We start from the raw sequence: 18,509 nt of genomic DNA on the forward strand, positions 1-18,509 counted from the left end.
GTTGCAGCTGTAAAAAATAATGTAAACAGAGCCACTTTTAAATGGAGTCAGCGCTGCTATCCCAGCGGAACTGCCTTATCTTACTCCTCAAACTTTTGGAATGTTAAAAGTGCTACTGTTGGTATTTAGCTAGAAAAAGGGAGCAAAGGGAACTAGACATAGAGTTTAATAAATTGGGAAGCATAAGCCAGTTTGCTTGCTAACTAAGAAGCTACACACCCCAGGGGATTACAGCATTGCACTGCCCAGGAGATTAATGCTCCTCCCTACCCGCTTCAGTACCAGATTATTGGAAGGTATAGGTGGAGGTGCTGGATGAAAGAGGCCTGTCTGTCTAACTAGAGGGTGGACCTATCCAAAGCCCAACTTGGAAAGTTGATTGGTCATTTTGAGAAAGTGCTTGGCTCATCCCAAACCCAAGCCCCTGGTTATAAACCCAGGGGAACAAATAAGCTCTCTCACTTATGGCCCACACTCACATGGTGCATGTACCTGTTCTCTCCATGGCCTCCAACACAGCAAGGTCTACTGCTGGAAACATACACTAAACTAGCTGGACGCTGATCTGCACTATACATTAATATGGAGCATAAACTCTGGGCAGTGGCCTTCACCCTGCCCCTACTAAAGACAAAATTGCACTTTCTCTATAATTAGATGGATGGGGATGAGATGTTGGGAAGTCAGGAGGGGAACTCCCTTAATTGTACATCATCATTAAACAATACCACAGAGCCACATTCTCAGAAGATTCTTTTCATTTAGACACTACAAGAATCCCACTTCCACCAATTGAAAAAAAAAAAAAAACTGGGCCAAATAACCTCTGGACTGGGCCTCAAGTACCACTGTGTCCCAAACAACTGTTTGCAAAGATAACAAGAAAGTAGACATTATGACTGCAGAACTGAAAATTAAATACCTTTAGCCCAGGCCAGGGTGGCTCAGTTGGTTAGGGTGTCGCCCCATAACCAAAAGTTGTGGGTTTGATTCCTGGCCAGGGCACATACCTAGGCTGCGGTTTCCATCACTGGTCTGGGCACGTACAATACCAGTCCGGGTGCATATGGGAGACAACCAATCGACGTCTCTCTCTCACATCGATGTTTCTCTCTCTCCTTTCCTCTCTCTCAAAAAGCAATGAAAAAAAAATGTCTTTGGGTGAGGAAGGAAGGAAGGGAGAAAGGAAAAAAAGAAAAATACACCTTTAGAATTAGCATCAGTATGTTAGTTTATCTGCACCTATAGAAATTCCTTCTATTCCTGTATTTGTTCTCCTTCCCTTCCTTATAAATACCCTCCTAACAGGTACACTATTCAAGTTTCTGCCAAAATCAGTGCTTCCTGAATAGCTACAGTTTGGAATCTCAAATAAATGTTTGTTGCCTTTCACTTTGGCCTTTTATTTTTAGTAGGTTAACACAGCACATGGTAAGATCCTTGGGGATTTGCATGTCACTGGTAGAGGAAAGGGCCTTAATAGTGTCTGAGACTGAATACTCTGCCTGCCCAACAGAAGAGAATTCAGTATTGGATAAACTTTGATTTAAGTGAAATAGATACAACATTTCTTGCTATATTAGTTCTTATTGCTCCTCTAACAAATTTAGTGGCTCAAAACAATACACATTTATTACCTTCCAGTTCTGTATGTCAGGAATTTGACATGAATCTCATAGGACTAAAATCTAGGTGGTAGCAGGCTTAATTCCTTTGGAGGCTCCAAGCGAGAATCCATTTCCTTGCTCATCATTCAGGTGGTTGACAGAATTCAGTTCCTTGTGGTTGTTATTTACTTACTGGCTGTCAGTAGAGAGCTATTCCCAGCTTCTAGAGGACAACCATGTTCCTTGAGAGGGAAGGCAAATCATTATCTTTATTAAACCTCTTAGGGTTCCTTTTGGCTGGGCCTGATAATTAAATTGGCATAATATAAATCATCAGAAGAAAAGCATACACATTTATTTAATGCAAGCTTTTCATGACATGAGAGCCTTCATAAGGCACTAAGTAAGACCCAAAGAAATTATGAAACCAATTTGCCTTGATATTAGGTAGAAAAGAGAGAGGCAATGGTGTACAAGTGACTCAACTATGTGGGCAGGCTAAAGGAATATAAGAAGTATTTTAATAAGGTCTGTTTGTATAGAATTCTCTTGATCTCAACTTCCTGACCTTGATAATTAGAATGTATGTTTCTTATGGTATAGGAAGGACATCTTTCATATAGGCATTTCATCACCCGCTTTTAAGAAAAATAAGGAAGGTCAACGTGTTTTCCTTGTATTTGCTGTATTTCAAGAGCCTTTAATGCAAAATAATCAATATGCCAGAGCAGCATATATTTGGGATGTCATATTCTGAACTCCGTCTGGCACACGGTCCCCAGGCTCCATCCTCAGGCGGGAATGGCAGGTTGAGTCCCTCTCTTGATCTGAATCTCTACCTGCCTCTTCCCCTTAGTCACATGTCTCTGACTTCCTTTTCTACTTCCATTTCCACTCAAATAATCCAGGATAATTTCCCTATTTTTGTTAAGTGATTATCAACTTAATTCCATCTGCAACCTTCATTCCTTTTTGCTACATCAAGTAACACAGTCACAGGCATAAGACCAGGGCACGCAGATCATGAGGGCCAAAATCTGGCCTTCCATATTTGCACGCCTAAAGTTAAGGTAGTGAATTCATATAAAATTCATATAAAAATGTAAATTTATACCAAAGATAGTATTGATATTTATATCAAGGTGCTGGGATGGGAGGTTTCTCAGGGAGTGTGTTTTTCCTGTGACTTACAAGTCTTCTGCACAATAGCATGCGAACCACATTTTTAGAAAGAAGAATACAGAACATTAACAACTAGACGTCAAAGCCTAAAGTGGTCTAAAATGCCAAGTAATGCAAGGAGGAAATGGCTTCTCTAAACTCCATTTCTTGAGTTTCTTGAGCTACCATTTCTTAAGAACATATTTCTGATCTTTTTTATGTGAATTGGTAGGGAGTGCAGTGATCCTCATATTTAGTGCATGTTCCCTGAGTACATCTGTAAAGATTATTCTGACATAAACTATTCTTACATGACCTTGTTGACGATAAAGAGGTGATGGCCTCTTCCTCAACCCCTGAGCCCCTGGGCCATTTGTTGTTCCCTCTAACTCCAGTGAAGGGGTTGAGGTTTCTTTTTCTCAGGACAGAGCCTTCCTTCACAATTCATATCTTTCATGCAGGTGTCTCCCAGGTCAACTGTGCCATTTCATCATTAGTAATACCATTGATACAATGCTTTTTTTCTTTCTTTTTTTATCTTTCCTGACATCAACTCTATATTAAAAAAAAAAAAAGCCCTTGTTTTCTCTTCATAGATATCGTTGGGGATCTATTCTAATTTTTATATTTCCTGACTGTTCAGTTTTGTTTTAATATTTTCTTAAAATTCTTGGTTTAATTAACTTGGAAATTCATTATCCCTTATCTACACATACAATTTTGAACCTCTGCTTACATGATTATTTTTAAAGTATCTTTGCTTAGACTTGTTTGCCTTATGAATTATTTGCTATTGAATAATATTGTAAAAGGACACATTTATTTTTACATTTCGACGTGAATATCCCCACTACAAGTTAAGTAATTAAAATTTTTAAAAATGCCCTGGCTGATGTGGCTCAGTGGGTTGGGTGTTGTCCCACAAACCAAAGGGTTAGTGGTTCAATTCCCAGTCAGGGCACATGCCTGGGTTGCAGGCCAGGTCCCCAGCTGGGGCCTTGTAACAGGCAACAGATTGATGTTTCTCTCACACATCAATGTCTCTCTCCCTGGCTTCCTCTTTTCCCCAATCTCTGAAAATAAATAAATAAAATATTTTTAAAATTTTAAAAAATACAATTCAGGGGACTGGGAAAATTTTTAATTTAACCTATTTAAATGAATAAAAATTAACTCTATTATTAGAAACAACCAATTTTGGAGCAGGAATGGAACTTAAAGATTATCTGACACATTTATCCAGCCTCGTTTATATTGGAGTCACCTGAGGAGCCCCACAGTAAGCCAATTAAATCAGCACCTGTGGGTGCCCTCCCACCCCAGGCATCACTACTTGTCAAAGCTCACTGGAATTCTACTTTGCAACTTGAGTTGAAAACCACTGCTCTATTTAAGATCCTATTTTTTACAGATGAGGAAACTGAGGCCAAAATAGACAAAAATAGCAAGGTATAAAATTCAAGGCTCCTGACTTTACATCTAGTGAGTTTTCCATACCTGCATTGTTCTCAATCATTGGGGTGATTAGAATCCTCTTGGGAACATTCTTAATTATTTGATGAAGCTCTAGGTTCTACTTCACACTGAATGAAGCAGAGTCTGTCACTCCTTAGATCCTCCGGTTGAGAACCAAGGTTGAAAACCATTGCACTTTATCTAGAGTAATGATTTTTACCATAAGAAAAGAGCATAATCAAGAATTTTCTTCTCCATCTTTTAAAATTGATCAGTCTTTGTTTTTGTTAGCTTATAGATAGATAAAAATAATTTTTTCAAAATGTACTGCAGTCCTATTTGGGGGACATTTTCACCACAGCGGTTATTCATTATGACCACCAGTCTCCTTTCCCCTGTTTTCTTCATTCATTTTTTAATCCTAAATTCTACAAATGTTGAGATGAGGCAATAAGTAAAATTAAATAGGAAAAATATGGTACAGAATAATTACAACTAGAATAAATAATACTACCAAGAAGTTGGCAGGTAAATTGTTTAGTCTGGAAAAAATATTATTTGATGAATGGTTTATCAATAATTTAATTAGTTTTAGGAAACATCACATTTGTTGAAAACTTTTCACTTGTCAGGCACTATTTTAATAAGCACTTTCCGTGCACTAGCTCATATCGTCTCAGCAATAACCCTACGAGGTGACCATTACGGTTATCTCTGCTTTACAAAGAAGAAACCCGAGGCATACAGACATTAAGTAATTTGGCCAAAGTCCCATCATTAGGAATGGTTTGAGAATTTATACACTGGAATGATTTACAAAGATATTTGTGTGTCTCCTTTTACAAAGCACTAAATTGGCATGAGCAGTTCTAGAAGTCAAAGATATTAGGGGCAAAGAAGACCAACTAAGTAGGTGCTGGGCTGTCGTTAAATTGTATCTTCTATCTTAATTCAATCTATCAAGACTGCTAGTTTCCTGGTGATTTTCTGAAAATTTTAATTTCAAAATTTGACACTAGAAAAAAAAATAGAAGACTTCACTAGAACAATGTCACGAAACAGTTGTGAAGAAATTACTTCCAGTAACACCACAGGGGCAGCCGACAGCTGCTGTTCTTTGTGTGTCTTTGTAGCAGCAGCTGAAACCTCCTTGAGCAAACTGGGCGCTTTGGGGCCTGATATCTGTCACTGCGCCCATCATTCCCACTTCCTGTACATGCTCACACGGTGCACAACTCATAAAATAGACACATTCTGCAGAATAGTTTTATTGTGTTTTCTCAACACTGCACGATGATTCTTAGTTTTCATAATTTCATCCTTGGAAGGCAAAACCCATCCCTCTGCAGAACTGCGGTCTGATTTGCTGGTGTTTCCTGACAGGAAGCGTTTCCCAGGGAGAAGCAGCTCTCCTCTGTGGCAGCCAGTCTGCCTCTCCTCGTTCCAACACATCTGCTTTCCTGATCTCAGGAGACCGTCCAGACACCCGACATCCCTCTCTCCCTGAAACTGTCCCCAAACCTCAAAGGGAACAGGGAGGGGACCCGCTGTCCAGGAAGAGGTGGTGGGCAAGGAGCCAGCCAGTGAGGGGCTTCCAGGGGAGGCTGCCCCACATCACCTGTTCCCCACACAAGCCTGCAGCTACAACCAACAGCATCTGGGCTGCCCGTACTTCCAGTGGCCATAATTCCTGATCCCCAGTAAAAAAATGAATAAGAACTTGAGGACATAAGATCACCGAGGTCATCACAGCCCCTGGATGGGAGTCCTTGGCACCACTGGAAGCAACGGCCAGGCAGGTGAACATGAGATGAGGTGTCAGGTGCACCGTGCATCAACTGGCCACCAGAGGACAAAGAGCTGGCCTGACCTGTGGGGGGCACAGGGGACAGAAGGCAAATCCTAAACATAAACATAATGAAAGATTAAAAAACACATGATCGTATCAATAGACACAGAAAAAGCATTTGATAAAATCAAGCACCCATTTATGGTAAAAACTGTCAGCAAAGTGGGAAGAGAGGGAACATACCTCAATGTAATAAAGGCCATTTATGACAAACCCCAACCAATATCATACTCAATGGGCTAAAAGCAGTTACCTTAAGATCGAGAACAAGACAGGGATGTCCATCTTCACCACTGTTATTCAACATAGTGCTGGAAGTTCTAGCCACAGCAATCAGACAAGAACAAGAAATAAAGTGCATCCTAATTAAAAAGGAAGAAGTAAAACTGTCATTCTTTGCAGATGATATGATACTGTATGTAGAAAACCCTAAAGATTCCACCAAAAAGCTACTAGATCTGATAAATGATTTCAGTAAAGTAGCAGGATACAAAATAAATGTCCAGAATCAGTTGTGTTATTTATACATCAGTAATGAAGAATCTGAAAGGAAAACTAAAAAAAAAAAATCCCATTTGCCATTATATAAAAAAAAATTCCTAAGAATAAATTTAACCAAGGATGTAAAAAACCTTCTCAACTTTTTGGATGGGTCCTGTTGGCTGTCCCAGTCACAGTGCCCGTGAGTGACGCTATTCAAGGACACACAGTGCTCAGAGGGACGGTGGCACTGACAGCACGAGCCTGTGCTTTTCAATTATTTGGTCACAACCACAGAAACAATACTCATGCTCTGTTAAAGGGAAGGGATGGTTAATAATGTTTTCTCTGTGTACTTGGCAGAATGGTGCTCAATATTATGGTGATAATAATACCTTGTCTTTATATGCTGTCTCCTTCCAGCAATGGCTTCAATTTATCTTACAGCATGTCTGCAAGTAGGGAAAAGTAATGCTATGGGGTTAAAGAAGATGAGAGACAGAAAGTGACTCATCAGAAAGTCTGACACATACTCAGTGGTCAAGCCAGGCAGATTCTAATTACCCATCAAAGACTATGTCCATTAGGATACTAACATCAAGCTGTCATAACATGCTTTTCAGTGTCTGAACCCAGGGAAATCTACTTGCTCCTTGTGTCCTATCAAATGGGCCGGGGAGCCACCATGGCTCATCCTTTCCACACCATGACTCAGAGACCCAGAGCCTCCTCACCTGAATGTGGCTCCGTCAAGTGCCTTGGAGGACTGCTGACCTTCTACATTCACCTGGCAATGAGCACAGACCAACAGCTTGCAAGACAAACAGGCGGTATCAGGAGGGCCCAGGAGGAGCCACTCATGGCTGGTCCCACCTTTAGCCAGACCTGAACCACACGACAAGGAAAGAGACTCAGAAATGCAGAACAGCATGAACACTGTGCATCTCGGAATCCAGGACAACGCACGCTTGACCCTGTATCTGTGCGGTCAACTCCGCCCACCTTCTTCAGGAAGAATATCCAGAGAGAAGAATAAAAAGTGCCACATGCCAGCTAGCATAGCAGTTCAAAAGACTGGGGGAAAAGAACTCACTATTTATTTATAAAGAAAGTCTACTTCCTTCCCTTTCTTCTTCTTAAAAAAGAGAACACATCATTCTGCAGCCACCAAGATAGAGCAGGTTCACAGCCGGCCATCCCCCCACTGAAGACAACAAAGAGCTTGAAACTAAATACAAAAGTCTGGTAACTGCACACTCCGGACAGGAAGCAGCAGCAAGCAGACTGGGGCAGGGAGTCAGAACTCGACCAACGACCAGCACAGCGGTGAGCTGATTAGTTTCCCTCCTTGATCTCAGCTTCGTCCTAAAGGCGGTGAGTCTCAGCACTGCTCCATGGGCAGGATGGGAATGACGCAGAGAGGACTGGACAGGGGCCTGTTGGAGCCAGAGTGGGGGACTGCCGGGGACCCCTCCCTCTTCTCCTCTCCTGGCCCTGCTCCTACCCTGAAGCTGCACCCATGGTCGGAGCATAAGCTCCTAAAATGCCAAGAAAAATCTTGTCTCTGGTGAAGACCTGTGCTCCACAATTTTGGGGAAATCTTGCTTATTTTTCTTTTTTTCATCTTGCCACTTTGCCCTGAAAACTGCCAAGATATGTGAAACTTCAACACAGCACATCAGGGGAGAGGAATCTAAGATTCTGAGAGAAACCAGGACTTCTAGCTGAAGGCCAGGGAAGATGTGCTGACGGTGTGAGCTGGACCCACACTGAGCACACCGCCGAGGCTGGCATGGGCTCTGCGCCTCGCTGGTACTGAGGTCACCCCCACAGACGCTGAGACAGAACTGGGCTCTGAACTCAATGTTCTCACAAACAAACAGTGGCCCTTCAACCTCTGCTATTCAGTGGTGGGAAAACAGACTATGAAATCTAGTCCAGTGAGGGCAGCACATCCATTGCTAGCTTCGTCCAAAGTTTGGAGGGAGAAAATAATTGAATTTGAACAGGCACAGAGGTCAAGTGGAGGGAAGACGGAGCTCCTGGGCCCAGCCTGCAGACCTGCCACACCACGGATTTTAGTTCAGAGAATACGTTCATTTTTGCAAATAAATCTATTTTTATTTTGTGCTTTTATTTTTTTTTTGTCTGTTTCCTAGTTAGAGACCAAATTTCTTCTCTGAAAAGTAAACATAAGCAAGTGAAGAGCAGCTCTCAGCCCTTGGGTGACTGGGGGAGGGAGGTGCTAATTCAGCCTGAGTTCCAGCGAGTGCACAGATCCAGCAGGACCTCAGCTCCCAGGGGGATAAAGCTCGATTTTGTGCCCTTAACTAGGTGCACCTGGTGGGGTCAGCCTGGGTGTGGCGATGGCCCACCAACCCTCCGGATTCAGACGGGAAACGTGGAGATACTGTGATCCACGCCCCTGTGATACAATCAAGGTGTGTTATCCTGTTTTAGAGTCACGTGGGCTTCCTTAACTGCTCCAACATGCTGACGACTGAAGGGAGACATTCCATTCCAGTCATCGTTGGGGACAGGGGACAGGAATGGGTACCAACCTCCACAGGGAATTGCCCCTAGAGTCCCCCAAACGCCTCCCCTTCCAGGAGACCTGTGAGACACCATGTATCACAGAAGCACACCCGAGGCTAGGACATGGGAACTAACACTCGTGCACCCATGTGGTCCCTTTTCTGTCCTTGCTCCCAGTCACTCTACTGCGTGTTGTGCCTTGTTCTACAGGCCACCTCACATGCCCGGAGGTGGGCAGGAATAAAATACAGAGGAAGAGAGAAGAATGGGGAGGTCTCTCTTTTCTCCAGGAGCTCAGAATAACTGAGAATTTGCTATGGGAAAGGCCATAACTTTCTGCCAGACTCCACCATATTTTAGGTATTTATGGAGCACTCTCCTTCCAGCAATAGCATATTTAACTAGCTCACAAAAGCCTTCAACTCCTCTGAGGTTTGCTTCTCTGCTTCCCCTCCATGAGACCCCTACTCTATGCATTGGATCACTTGGTGGGTAAAACCATTGTTTGCCTACAGGGACAGGAAGTGCCAGACAACATGACCTCAAATTAAAAGAAAAATAATAGCCACCCTCACTGATGTGTCTTGGAAGTCAGCCCAACTCTGACTACACACAGGTCTCACTTGAGAACATTCTAATAGCAATTCTATTAGTTGTTTCTTAATAGCAATTCTTTGACTTTCTCATCCTTAACCCTGACTGCTATCAAACAAGCAGAGAATACAAACTTGGGGAACTTTTTTGATGATATTACTCATAGAGTGGAAGCTAGAACGTAATGAATTGCAGGGACAGGCAAGAGGAAGTTCATTCTTATTTGTATTTGACAAATTGATCGGTATTATTGTGATATCGTATGGGCCATCTGTTCCATTTATCTTACTAGGCTTCCCTACTGAGAGACATAAGATGCTTAGGTGTTATGTGGCTTCGTCATGGCTAAGGTGAATCAATAGTAAGTTGACTGCCTGCCAAAGGCACTTGGGCAGATAATAGCCTATGCAGAAGGTTATAGTGAATGTTAAATCTATAAAACAATTCAAATAGCAGATGTTCTTGAATACTATGATAAAGAATTTGGTCTTTTAGACACAATGAATAACCTTGAAGAGTTCTTGGAAACAACAATAGTATGACCTCACCTATAGTATAATTATATAAGTATGTTATTTGGTAAACAACTTTGTTTGCAACATGAAGGATATATTAGAGTGATAGGGTTGAAGTACAAAATTAGTTAGCAATATAACATTTACAACTAAAATGGAAATCCATGAGCACATAATGGATATTGATGAGTTACACAACTGAAAGTATGGTAGAATTCTGAAGGATTCGAGATTAAATCCCTTTAATATCCCATTAAGGAGCAAAACAATGTTGCTAATTGGTATTAAGAAAATATATGCTCCCAAAATTTTGTTTCATAATTACATGTAAAAATTATCGTTGAGTTTTATGAAACGGCAACAAAGCCATATGGGAAATGTGGTAGGCAGAAGGTTGCAGCTCACCCTGACACAGTAACACATGAGAAGGGTTGAAGGTTTGGAGGTTGAGGGAAAGGAAAGACAAGATGTATCATCACCTAGGGTCTGTGTGAGTGTTTTTACTATTTTTTTATGTTTTAATCCCCACCCAAGGATATATTTATTGCTTCTAGAGAGAGAGGAAGGGAGAAAGAAAGAGAGAAAGAGAGAGGTCAATGTGAGAAGGAAACATTAATCAGTTGCCTCCCGCACACCCCTGGTTAGGGATTGAACCTACAACCTGGGTATGTGCCCTGACCAAGAATCAAACCCCTCCTTTTGGTCTACAGGATGACACTCTAACCAACTGAGTCACTAAGCCAGGGTCTTTGTGGGTTTGTTTTTTTTTTTTTTAATGAAGCATGGCCCTGAAGACAAAGAGCAGGCTGATTTCCCCTTTATAGCCTTTCAAAGTGGTGGTAAAATTCTGGTCAAGAGGGCAGTGCAGACAAATGCAGTAGACAAATGTGGTACTTGCATCCTCCCACAACCTCATCAAAACACAACTGAACTAAAGAAGAACCATCATTCAGAACCACCGAAATCTAGCTAAACAGAAGTGCTGCCACTAAGGATATAAAGAAGAAGCCACATTAAGACAGGTAGGAGGGGCAGATACTGAGAATGAGCTGGTGTGGTGGATAAAAATCTGGAGGGATATCTCACCTGCAGAGGTCCCCCCTGAGGAACAAGGGGTCAAAGTCCCACATGAGGACCCCCAGCCCAGGGTTCCAGTGCCAGGAAGAGAAGTCCCCATAACTTATGGCTGTAAAAATCAGTGGGGATTGAGGCTGAGTGGGAAAAAGGGCTTCTGAAGTCCCAGGCATTCCACTTAAAGGGCCTATGCATGGACTTACTTGGACTTGCTCCCTCTGAGTTCTAGCATTGGGGCAGCAGCTCAAAAGGCACCAAGGCTATATGGAGAGGAGCTAAATCATCTGCTGTCAGAGCAAGAGCTGGAGGGAAAGCTTTCTCCCAGACAGAAGTGCTGGCAGAGGCCACGTTCCTCTTCTGGGTGACATGCCTGAGACTCCATCAACCTGGCTATCACAGTTTGCCCCACCATGGTGATTCCCTGAGACTCTGCCCCACCCAACTTGAGGTCCCACCCACTCTGTTTCCAGTGGCTTTTCCATACAAATGACCTGATTTGCTTCATGCTTCAGACTTCCCTAAAATCTCTCAAACAAGCAGCATCTGGCCTTAGCATGCCCTGTACCTCTCACTAAGTGGCCCGGGTCCCAGCTTCAGCAATAGCTGGCCTTGGTTTGCAGCTTGGCTTCTCCTGGACTTATCCAAGTGCAGCACTGTTAGTAGCCATCTGCAGATCACTTTGTAGCTCATGCTGGGTGGCCCCAGGCAGAACATAGGCAGTGGCTGACCTTGGATTGCAGCTCCCAGGAGGCCCCAGAGCCAGCACACCCAGTGGACTGCTTCTGACCAGATCAAAGCTTATGGAGGTGGTTGCAGCCAGCAACTAAACCACCTCCACAAGCAACACACTCAATAGGTGGACTCAGGTGGAAACCAGAGCCCCAATGAAGTAAGTCCTGCTCCATGGGTGGGCTGCTGCACAGCTGATCCTCCATGGTGGTTGCAGCCAGAACTTGCAGCTGATCAGACAAGGGGTAAATCGCTCCAACTGACATGCCAACAGCTATCAAAGTTGAACTACTTCAGGAGGGTGTACACAGACCACACAGGGAAAGGGGGGCACACTTGCAGTGCCCAGCTGGGGTGAATGGGAAGGTTGTGCCACTGGACCATAGAGGACTCCTACTACATTAGGCCAAACTGCCTAGGCTGGGAAAATAAGTAGTTTGACCTAATGCATGGAAACAAAGAAGGAGCCTGCCAAAATGAGGAGACAAAGAAACATGTCCCAAATGAAAGGACAGAACAAGACTTCAGAAAAATAATTAAACAAAATGGAGACAAGTAATATACCAGATGTAGAGTTTGAAACACTGGTTATAAGGATGCTCAGTGAACTTAGTGAGAGCATCAACAGCATAAAAAAGGAGATGAAAACCATAAAAAATAACTAAAAGATAAAGGATACACTAACTGAAATGAAGAATAATTTACAGAGAATCAACAGTAAAGTAGATGAAGCAGAATAGCAAATCAGCAATTTGGAATATAAGGAATAAAAAAAACACCTAATGATAATAGCAAAAATTTAAAAAATACAAAAATAATGAGGAAAGTGTAAGGAGTCTCTGGGATAACATCAAGCATATGGGGAAGCCAGAAGGAAAAGAGAGAGAGAGAGCAAGACCTTGAAAACCTATTTGAAAAAAGAATGACAGAAAACCTCCCTAGCCTGGTGAAGGAAAAGACACACAAGTCCAGAAAGCTCAGAGAGGCCCAAACAAAATGAACCCAGAGAGGCTCACAATAAGACACAACATAATTAAAATAGCAAAAGTTAAAGACAACAAAATAATCTTAAAAGCAGCAAGAGAAGAGCAGTTACTTACCTACAATGGAGCTCCCATAAGACTGTCAGGTGATTTCTTAAGAAAAACTTTGCTAGCCAGAAAGGATTGGCAAGAAATATTCAAAGAGTTGAAAAGGCCTATAGTCAAGATTCCTCCACCCAGCAAAGCTATCACTAAGACATGTAAAAAGCTTCCCAGACAAGAAAAAGCAAAAGGAGATCATCACCACCAAACTAGTACTACATGAAATGTTAAAGGGTCTTCTTATTTGTTGTTGTTGTTGTTTAAAGATTTTATTTGTTTGTATTTAGAGAGAGGGAAGGAAGGGAGAAAGAGAAGGAGAAAAATATCAATGTGTGGTTGCTTTTCACACACCTCCCACTGGGGACTCAGCTCACAACCCAGGCATGTGCCCTGACCCTTTGGTTCACAGGCCGGTACTTAATCCACTGAGCCACACCAGCCAGGGCAAAGGGTCTTCTTTAAAAAGGAGAAGAAGAAAGATTAAACATATGAACTATAAAATGGAAATAAATACATATCTAAAAACAATTGAATCTAAAAAACAAAGTAAGCAAGCAAGCAGAACAGAAACAGACTTATAGATACAAAGAAAATTTTGACCATTTTGCCAGATGGGAGGCTTGGGGGATGGGCGATAGGGTGAAAGAATTAAGAAGTACAGATTAGTTGTTACAGAATAGTCATGTGGATGTAAAGTACAACACAGGAAATACAGTCAATAATATTCTAATATCTATATATGGTGTCTGGTGGGTACTAGATTTATCAGGATGATCACATAGTAAGGCATATAATGTCTGATCACTGGGATGTACAACAGAAACTAATATAATATACATCAACTGTAACTGAAAAATAAAATGATTTTAAAAATAAAGTGCTAGTGAGATATTAGGAGCAAAGAGAGTCAGTTTGAGGAAAGTAGGATTGTGGGAACTGAAAACATTAAGATATGTTCTAGAACAGGGTTGGCAAACTTTTTCTTAAATGACCCTATAGTAAGTACTTTAGGTTTGCCAGCTATAAAGTATTTGTTCCCTTGAAATCTGCTGTTGTAGTGGAAAAGCAATCATAGAAAACAATGAATGGAGTACCTTTGTTCCGATAAAAAGGTGTCTAGGCCATGATTTGTCAATGCCCTGTTCTGGAACGTGCTTCTCAAAACTTTAATCGTGTGTACACATCACCAGAATATCTGGTTAAATGTGAAGATGATTCAGCAGGTGTGTAGTGGAGTCAATAATCTGCATTTCTAAGAAGTTCCAAGGTGTTCCATGCTACCTGGCACTTGACTGCGCTTTGAGTAGGTTCCAGAGGGGAAAAAATGTTTAATCAAAAATGTGTAATATAAACTGGTCCTATCACCTTTTGTCCCTCAAGCATCACTTAAGTGAACTTTAATACACATATATGCAATGTCTTTTTAGAAAGACCCAAACCAGTGTACGTGTTCTTGAAGAGTAGTATTTTTAAATAATTCATATAGATTGATGCTTTACCATTAGCCCACTGAGCTGTTCTCTTCAGAAACTCAAACTTGTACTATTTATAAACCTCCTGCATAATCAAACCATTTGCTATTTGCATTTTTATATACAACCTTATTTCCCTGGTAGTTAAATCATGTAACTTTTTAAAATATTTTTCACTTATTGATGTTAGGGAGAGGAAGAGAGACATTACTTCGTTGTTCCACTTACTTACGCGTTCTTTAGTTGTTTCCTGTATGTGCCCTGAATGAAGAGAGAACTTGCAACCTTGACTAACTGAGCTCCCAGGGCTTTCTGAAAACTCTCGAATTGCCGCCAGATGGAAAGCAGGTTATCTGTTGAGAGTGGCTCCATTCAAACATTCTGACACTTCCATCTTGAGCTCCTGTCAGATCTGCATTATCAGAGGGCAAAATTTGTATATTTATTTAAGGGATCTTTGGAAAATTTGTTTTTTAATCCAATGTAAAAATCTTAATAAAAGAAACACCTAAGAAATGAATCATAGTCAACATACATGAATTTACCTTTGTATGAAATTTCACTTGAATACTCTTAATCTTAAAAACATAGTGATATGATGTACTTTTATGTGATCGAGAACATATGCTCACACAAAACAACAGAAGCAATTAAACCAGGCCTCTATAAATGTTATTTCCTTTTGAAATTATCTCATTAATGTTTTAATGCCCTTTAATAAAAAGTTTTTCTGATAACCACTTAAATTCTTGGGATTTCTAAAGAGCCAATTCTTACGTCATACTATTAATGTTTAAATGTATACATTTTCCCTGAAAGAACAGATTGTAGAAGGCCTTGAATATCATGATAAAAAAACATTTCTATTAGTTATTCTGATTTACTTGATATCTCAAAATATGTTATTTATTTCATTAAGAAATATGAACAAGCTAAATAATTACTAACTCTTCACCATTTACTAATTGTGTGATACTAGGAAACTTATTTTAATCTCCATGAGCCTATTTCCTTCCTGTAAAAGGACAATAATACCTATAGGACTCAATTTATGTTAAGAATAATTATCAGTGTTAATGCAGTACAGAGCTTGTGAGAAATTTTATTAATGTGTATAAAGATTTAGCACAATGCAATTCTCTGAACTAGTCTTAACTTCACTCACACCTCTTCTAAAACAAAAATAAATCATTCATCATATACCCATATAATAGCATTTTCACCAAATAGGGGCTTTGTGGTAACATGTCTCCAAAATGTAAAATGTAAGATTCCCCAAGTGTGACTGTCACAACACATTCACTCAAGCATTATAACATCTGATATTCTGACATTATTTGTATATTTAGTTTTGTTTTACTTCCTCATTTTTTGGCAATAGCCTCATCTACTTCAGCATTTTGTGACTTTTAAACTTCCTTCTGCAAATCGTATTTGAAAACATGCATGTTTCTTATATAACCATTATCTTTTTGAAAACTTAAAAAATGCATGGTAAAAAATTGAATTATAAGCATTCATAAAAGAATTTATGCCAGGCATATTTTGCTCATAAGTTCTAGCTCAAGGTATTTATGTAGCAAAAACAGTGATTTCCAGTGATAAATATCCCTAGCTGAATCATCAGTGGAAAAGTAACTCAGATAATATAAATTCTAATCTTAGCTCTTTCTAATATATGTAATTTCATAATGGCAAGGTATTCGTTTTACTCTAAGTAGTCTCAATTTTGTATATTATGAAATTAGGGAAACAATAAATATCTACTTAACAGTGTGGGGAAAAATGAAAGTTTTATGGTATCACAGAAAGAGAAATAGCCCCAGAGTTAGAAGATTTAACTTTTAAGCATAGTCTTGTCACTTAAAATATTCACGTTAATTTAAACAAGCCACTTCATTTTCAGAGGCTGCCATTTTTCCTTCTCCATCAAACAGAGATAGTAATATATATCTTATTTACTTTGCAAGGCTGTGGAGAAGAACAAAATGGAATAGTATTGGTAAAAAGACTGTAAATTGTAAAGTGCCATATAAATGTAAATTATAATTTCAGAAATAAGATCAGGGCTTTGTTAGATTTCTGTTAACAGAAACTGTGGTTCTTCCACGGTGTCATGGGAAAAGAGTTTCAGGGACTTCACAAAGGAGGAAATAAGCAATAGTGGCAAGATTTATTAGAGCTAAAAGAGACAGTACCCTCTTGGAAAAACAGAGAGCAGGCATGCTATAGGGTAGTGGCTGCATGGACTCAGGAAAGGAAGTTACACAGGCAAAAGGAGAACCCTCTGTCACTGCCTGCAGCTCCTCTGGTTGCAGGTCTTGTGGGGACCCTTAGAGTTTAGGAAAAAGGAAGCAAAAATACATGTTTGCGAGAAGAAGGACATGGCAGTGCCCCCAAGGAGGGTGTGCATTGGGCTCTTGGTCTAGCTTCCATACATTTCCTTGGGTTTGGGAAAGACCAAGCTTTCTTTCAAACTACCCAATGTTTTCTCCCAGCTTTTCCTGGCCTTGTGCATGTGCCCTCTTCCCCACCCAATCTCTTTCTTGGATTGTCCAGGAACTTGTGCCCTTCTCCAATCTGATTCATTTCCCAGACTTTTCCAGACTAGCCTCTTCCCCCTGTGTGGTAACCATTTTGGCTTCTACTGGGCATGCCTCATAGTTCTGCTTCATCATTTGGCTTCTACTGCACATGTGCTTAATAAAAGGAATTCCTCTGCCCTATCTTGGCATCTACTGCACGCACAATCAATGCAAGGAATTTCCCCTCACCATTTTCTCTCTCTCCTCGTTAATTTGGCGGAACAATGCCGGTCGCGCCCCAGGGGGGCTGTAAGGCTGTCTTTCTTGCCTAGTGGACTAGGTAGGATATTGTCTAGAATGATGCCAGTTACTCCCTGGGGTCACTGTGACTCTGCTGTTTCCCAGCTTAATCAGGCTTACCCAGATGTCTGGCTCCCTCCTCTTCCATTAAAAACTAACTAACTGCCTACTCTGACAGTTTCGTCTGCTTCTGTATGGAATTCAATAAAGTGCTTCTCTGTTTCAAATTGTTTGAAGGAGTATGTCAGTAGCAAGGCTACTTATGTTTCTTTTTGCACGAATTTGGAGGCTGGTATTATAATGATATTCAAAGAATTTTTATTTTGGAATTCTATTTCTGTTAAATCATATATAAATGCTATTTCAATGATTTCCATTTGTTTTGAGAAATATCAGGCTGTTCCCTGGTCATATGTTCTCCATTTCTTTCACCACCAGTCTTGTCCCCATGAACAATAAACTAAAAACCTATGTAGAAGCACCAAAGGCCATTTTCATGTTCCAGACCTTTTGGAAGTTTGCAATAGGAATGGATCTGAAAAGAATTCATGGAGCTAGCTGTAGTAAAAGCTATATGTAGCACAGTGATGGCTCATTTTATTTGCTGCCCCTTCTTTAATTAGGTAACCCTCAAGAATTTCTAGGTAGAGTCAAACCTCTGTTTTATTTTTTTTAATCAAAAATACATTTAATATCACCATTAATTTCAAATCTGTATTTCCACCCCTGAATTTTGGAATATAAGAATATTCCAGATTCTTATATCGAACTTATATGCATATTCGATATCTGCACATAATCTCCATGTTAGTACTTGAAGTATGGCTTGAACAAAACAGAATTCTTGGCATTTATTTCGGTACCTCTTTCCCCCGAACATGTTTATCACCCTAGTCTTTCTATCTCAATTGATGACTCCATTATCACTCAGTTACTCCAACTAAAAATCTGAGAGTTTCTCATGATTCTTTTTCACTTTTGTCTGTATATCTAAACCATCAGCCAATCTTTTGACTGTGTTTAAAACATATCCTTAATCTGGTGCATTTTTTTTCATATCTCTGTTATTATTCTAGTCCAAGCAACTTCCTTCTCTCCTTCTCTCTCTCTCTCTCTCTCTCTCTCTCC

The 18,509-nt window shown here is 40.5% G+C and overlaps 1 long non-coding RNA gene across 4 annotated transcripts in view; it reads right to left on the minus strand.

The window, feature by feature from the left end:
- Positions 1 to 5,475: 5,475 nt before the first annotated feature.
- Positions 5,476 to 18,509, minus strand: part of LOC139440281 (uncharacterized) — a 48,825-nt gene continuing 35,791 nt past the window's right edge. The window contains exons 1-4 of one of the 4 annotated variants that reach the window (XR_011650387.1): positions 7,287 to 7,603; positions 6,948 to 7,004; positions 6,326 to 6,392; positions 5,476 to 6,093 (exon numbers count right to left, since the gene is read on the minus strand). This is a non-coding gene — a long non-coding RNA (uncharacterized lncRNA). Of the gene's footprint in view, positions 6,094 to 6,325; positions 6,435 to 6,947; positions 7,005 to 7,286; positions 7,604 to 14,784; positions 14,969 to 18,509 lie in introns of those variants that run through there. The other 3 variants (XR_011650381.1, XR_011650395.1, XR_011650380.1) reach the window with 3 other exon arrangements.

Source organism: Desmodus rotundus, chromosome 1, assembly GCF_022682495.2.
Source record: "Desmodus rotundus isolate HL8 chromosome 1, HLdesRot8A.1, whole genome shotgun sequence".
Classification (NCBI taxonomy): domain Eukaryota; kingdom Metazoa; phylum Chordata; class Mammalia; order Chiroptera; family Phyllostomidae; genus Desmodus; species Desmodus rotundus.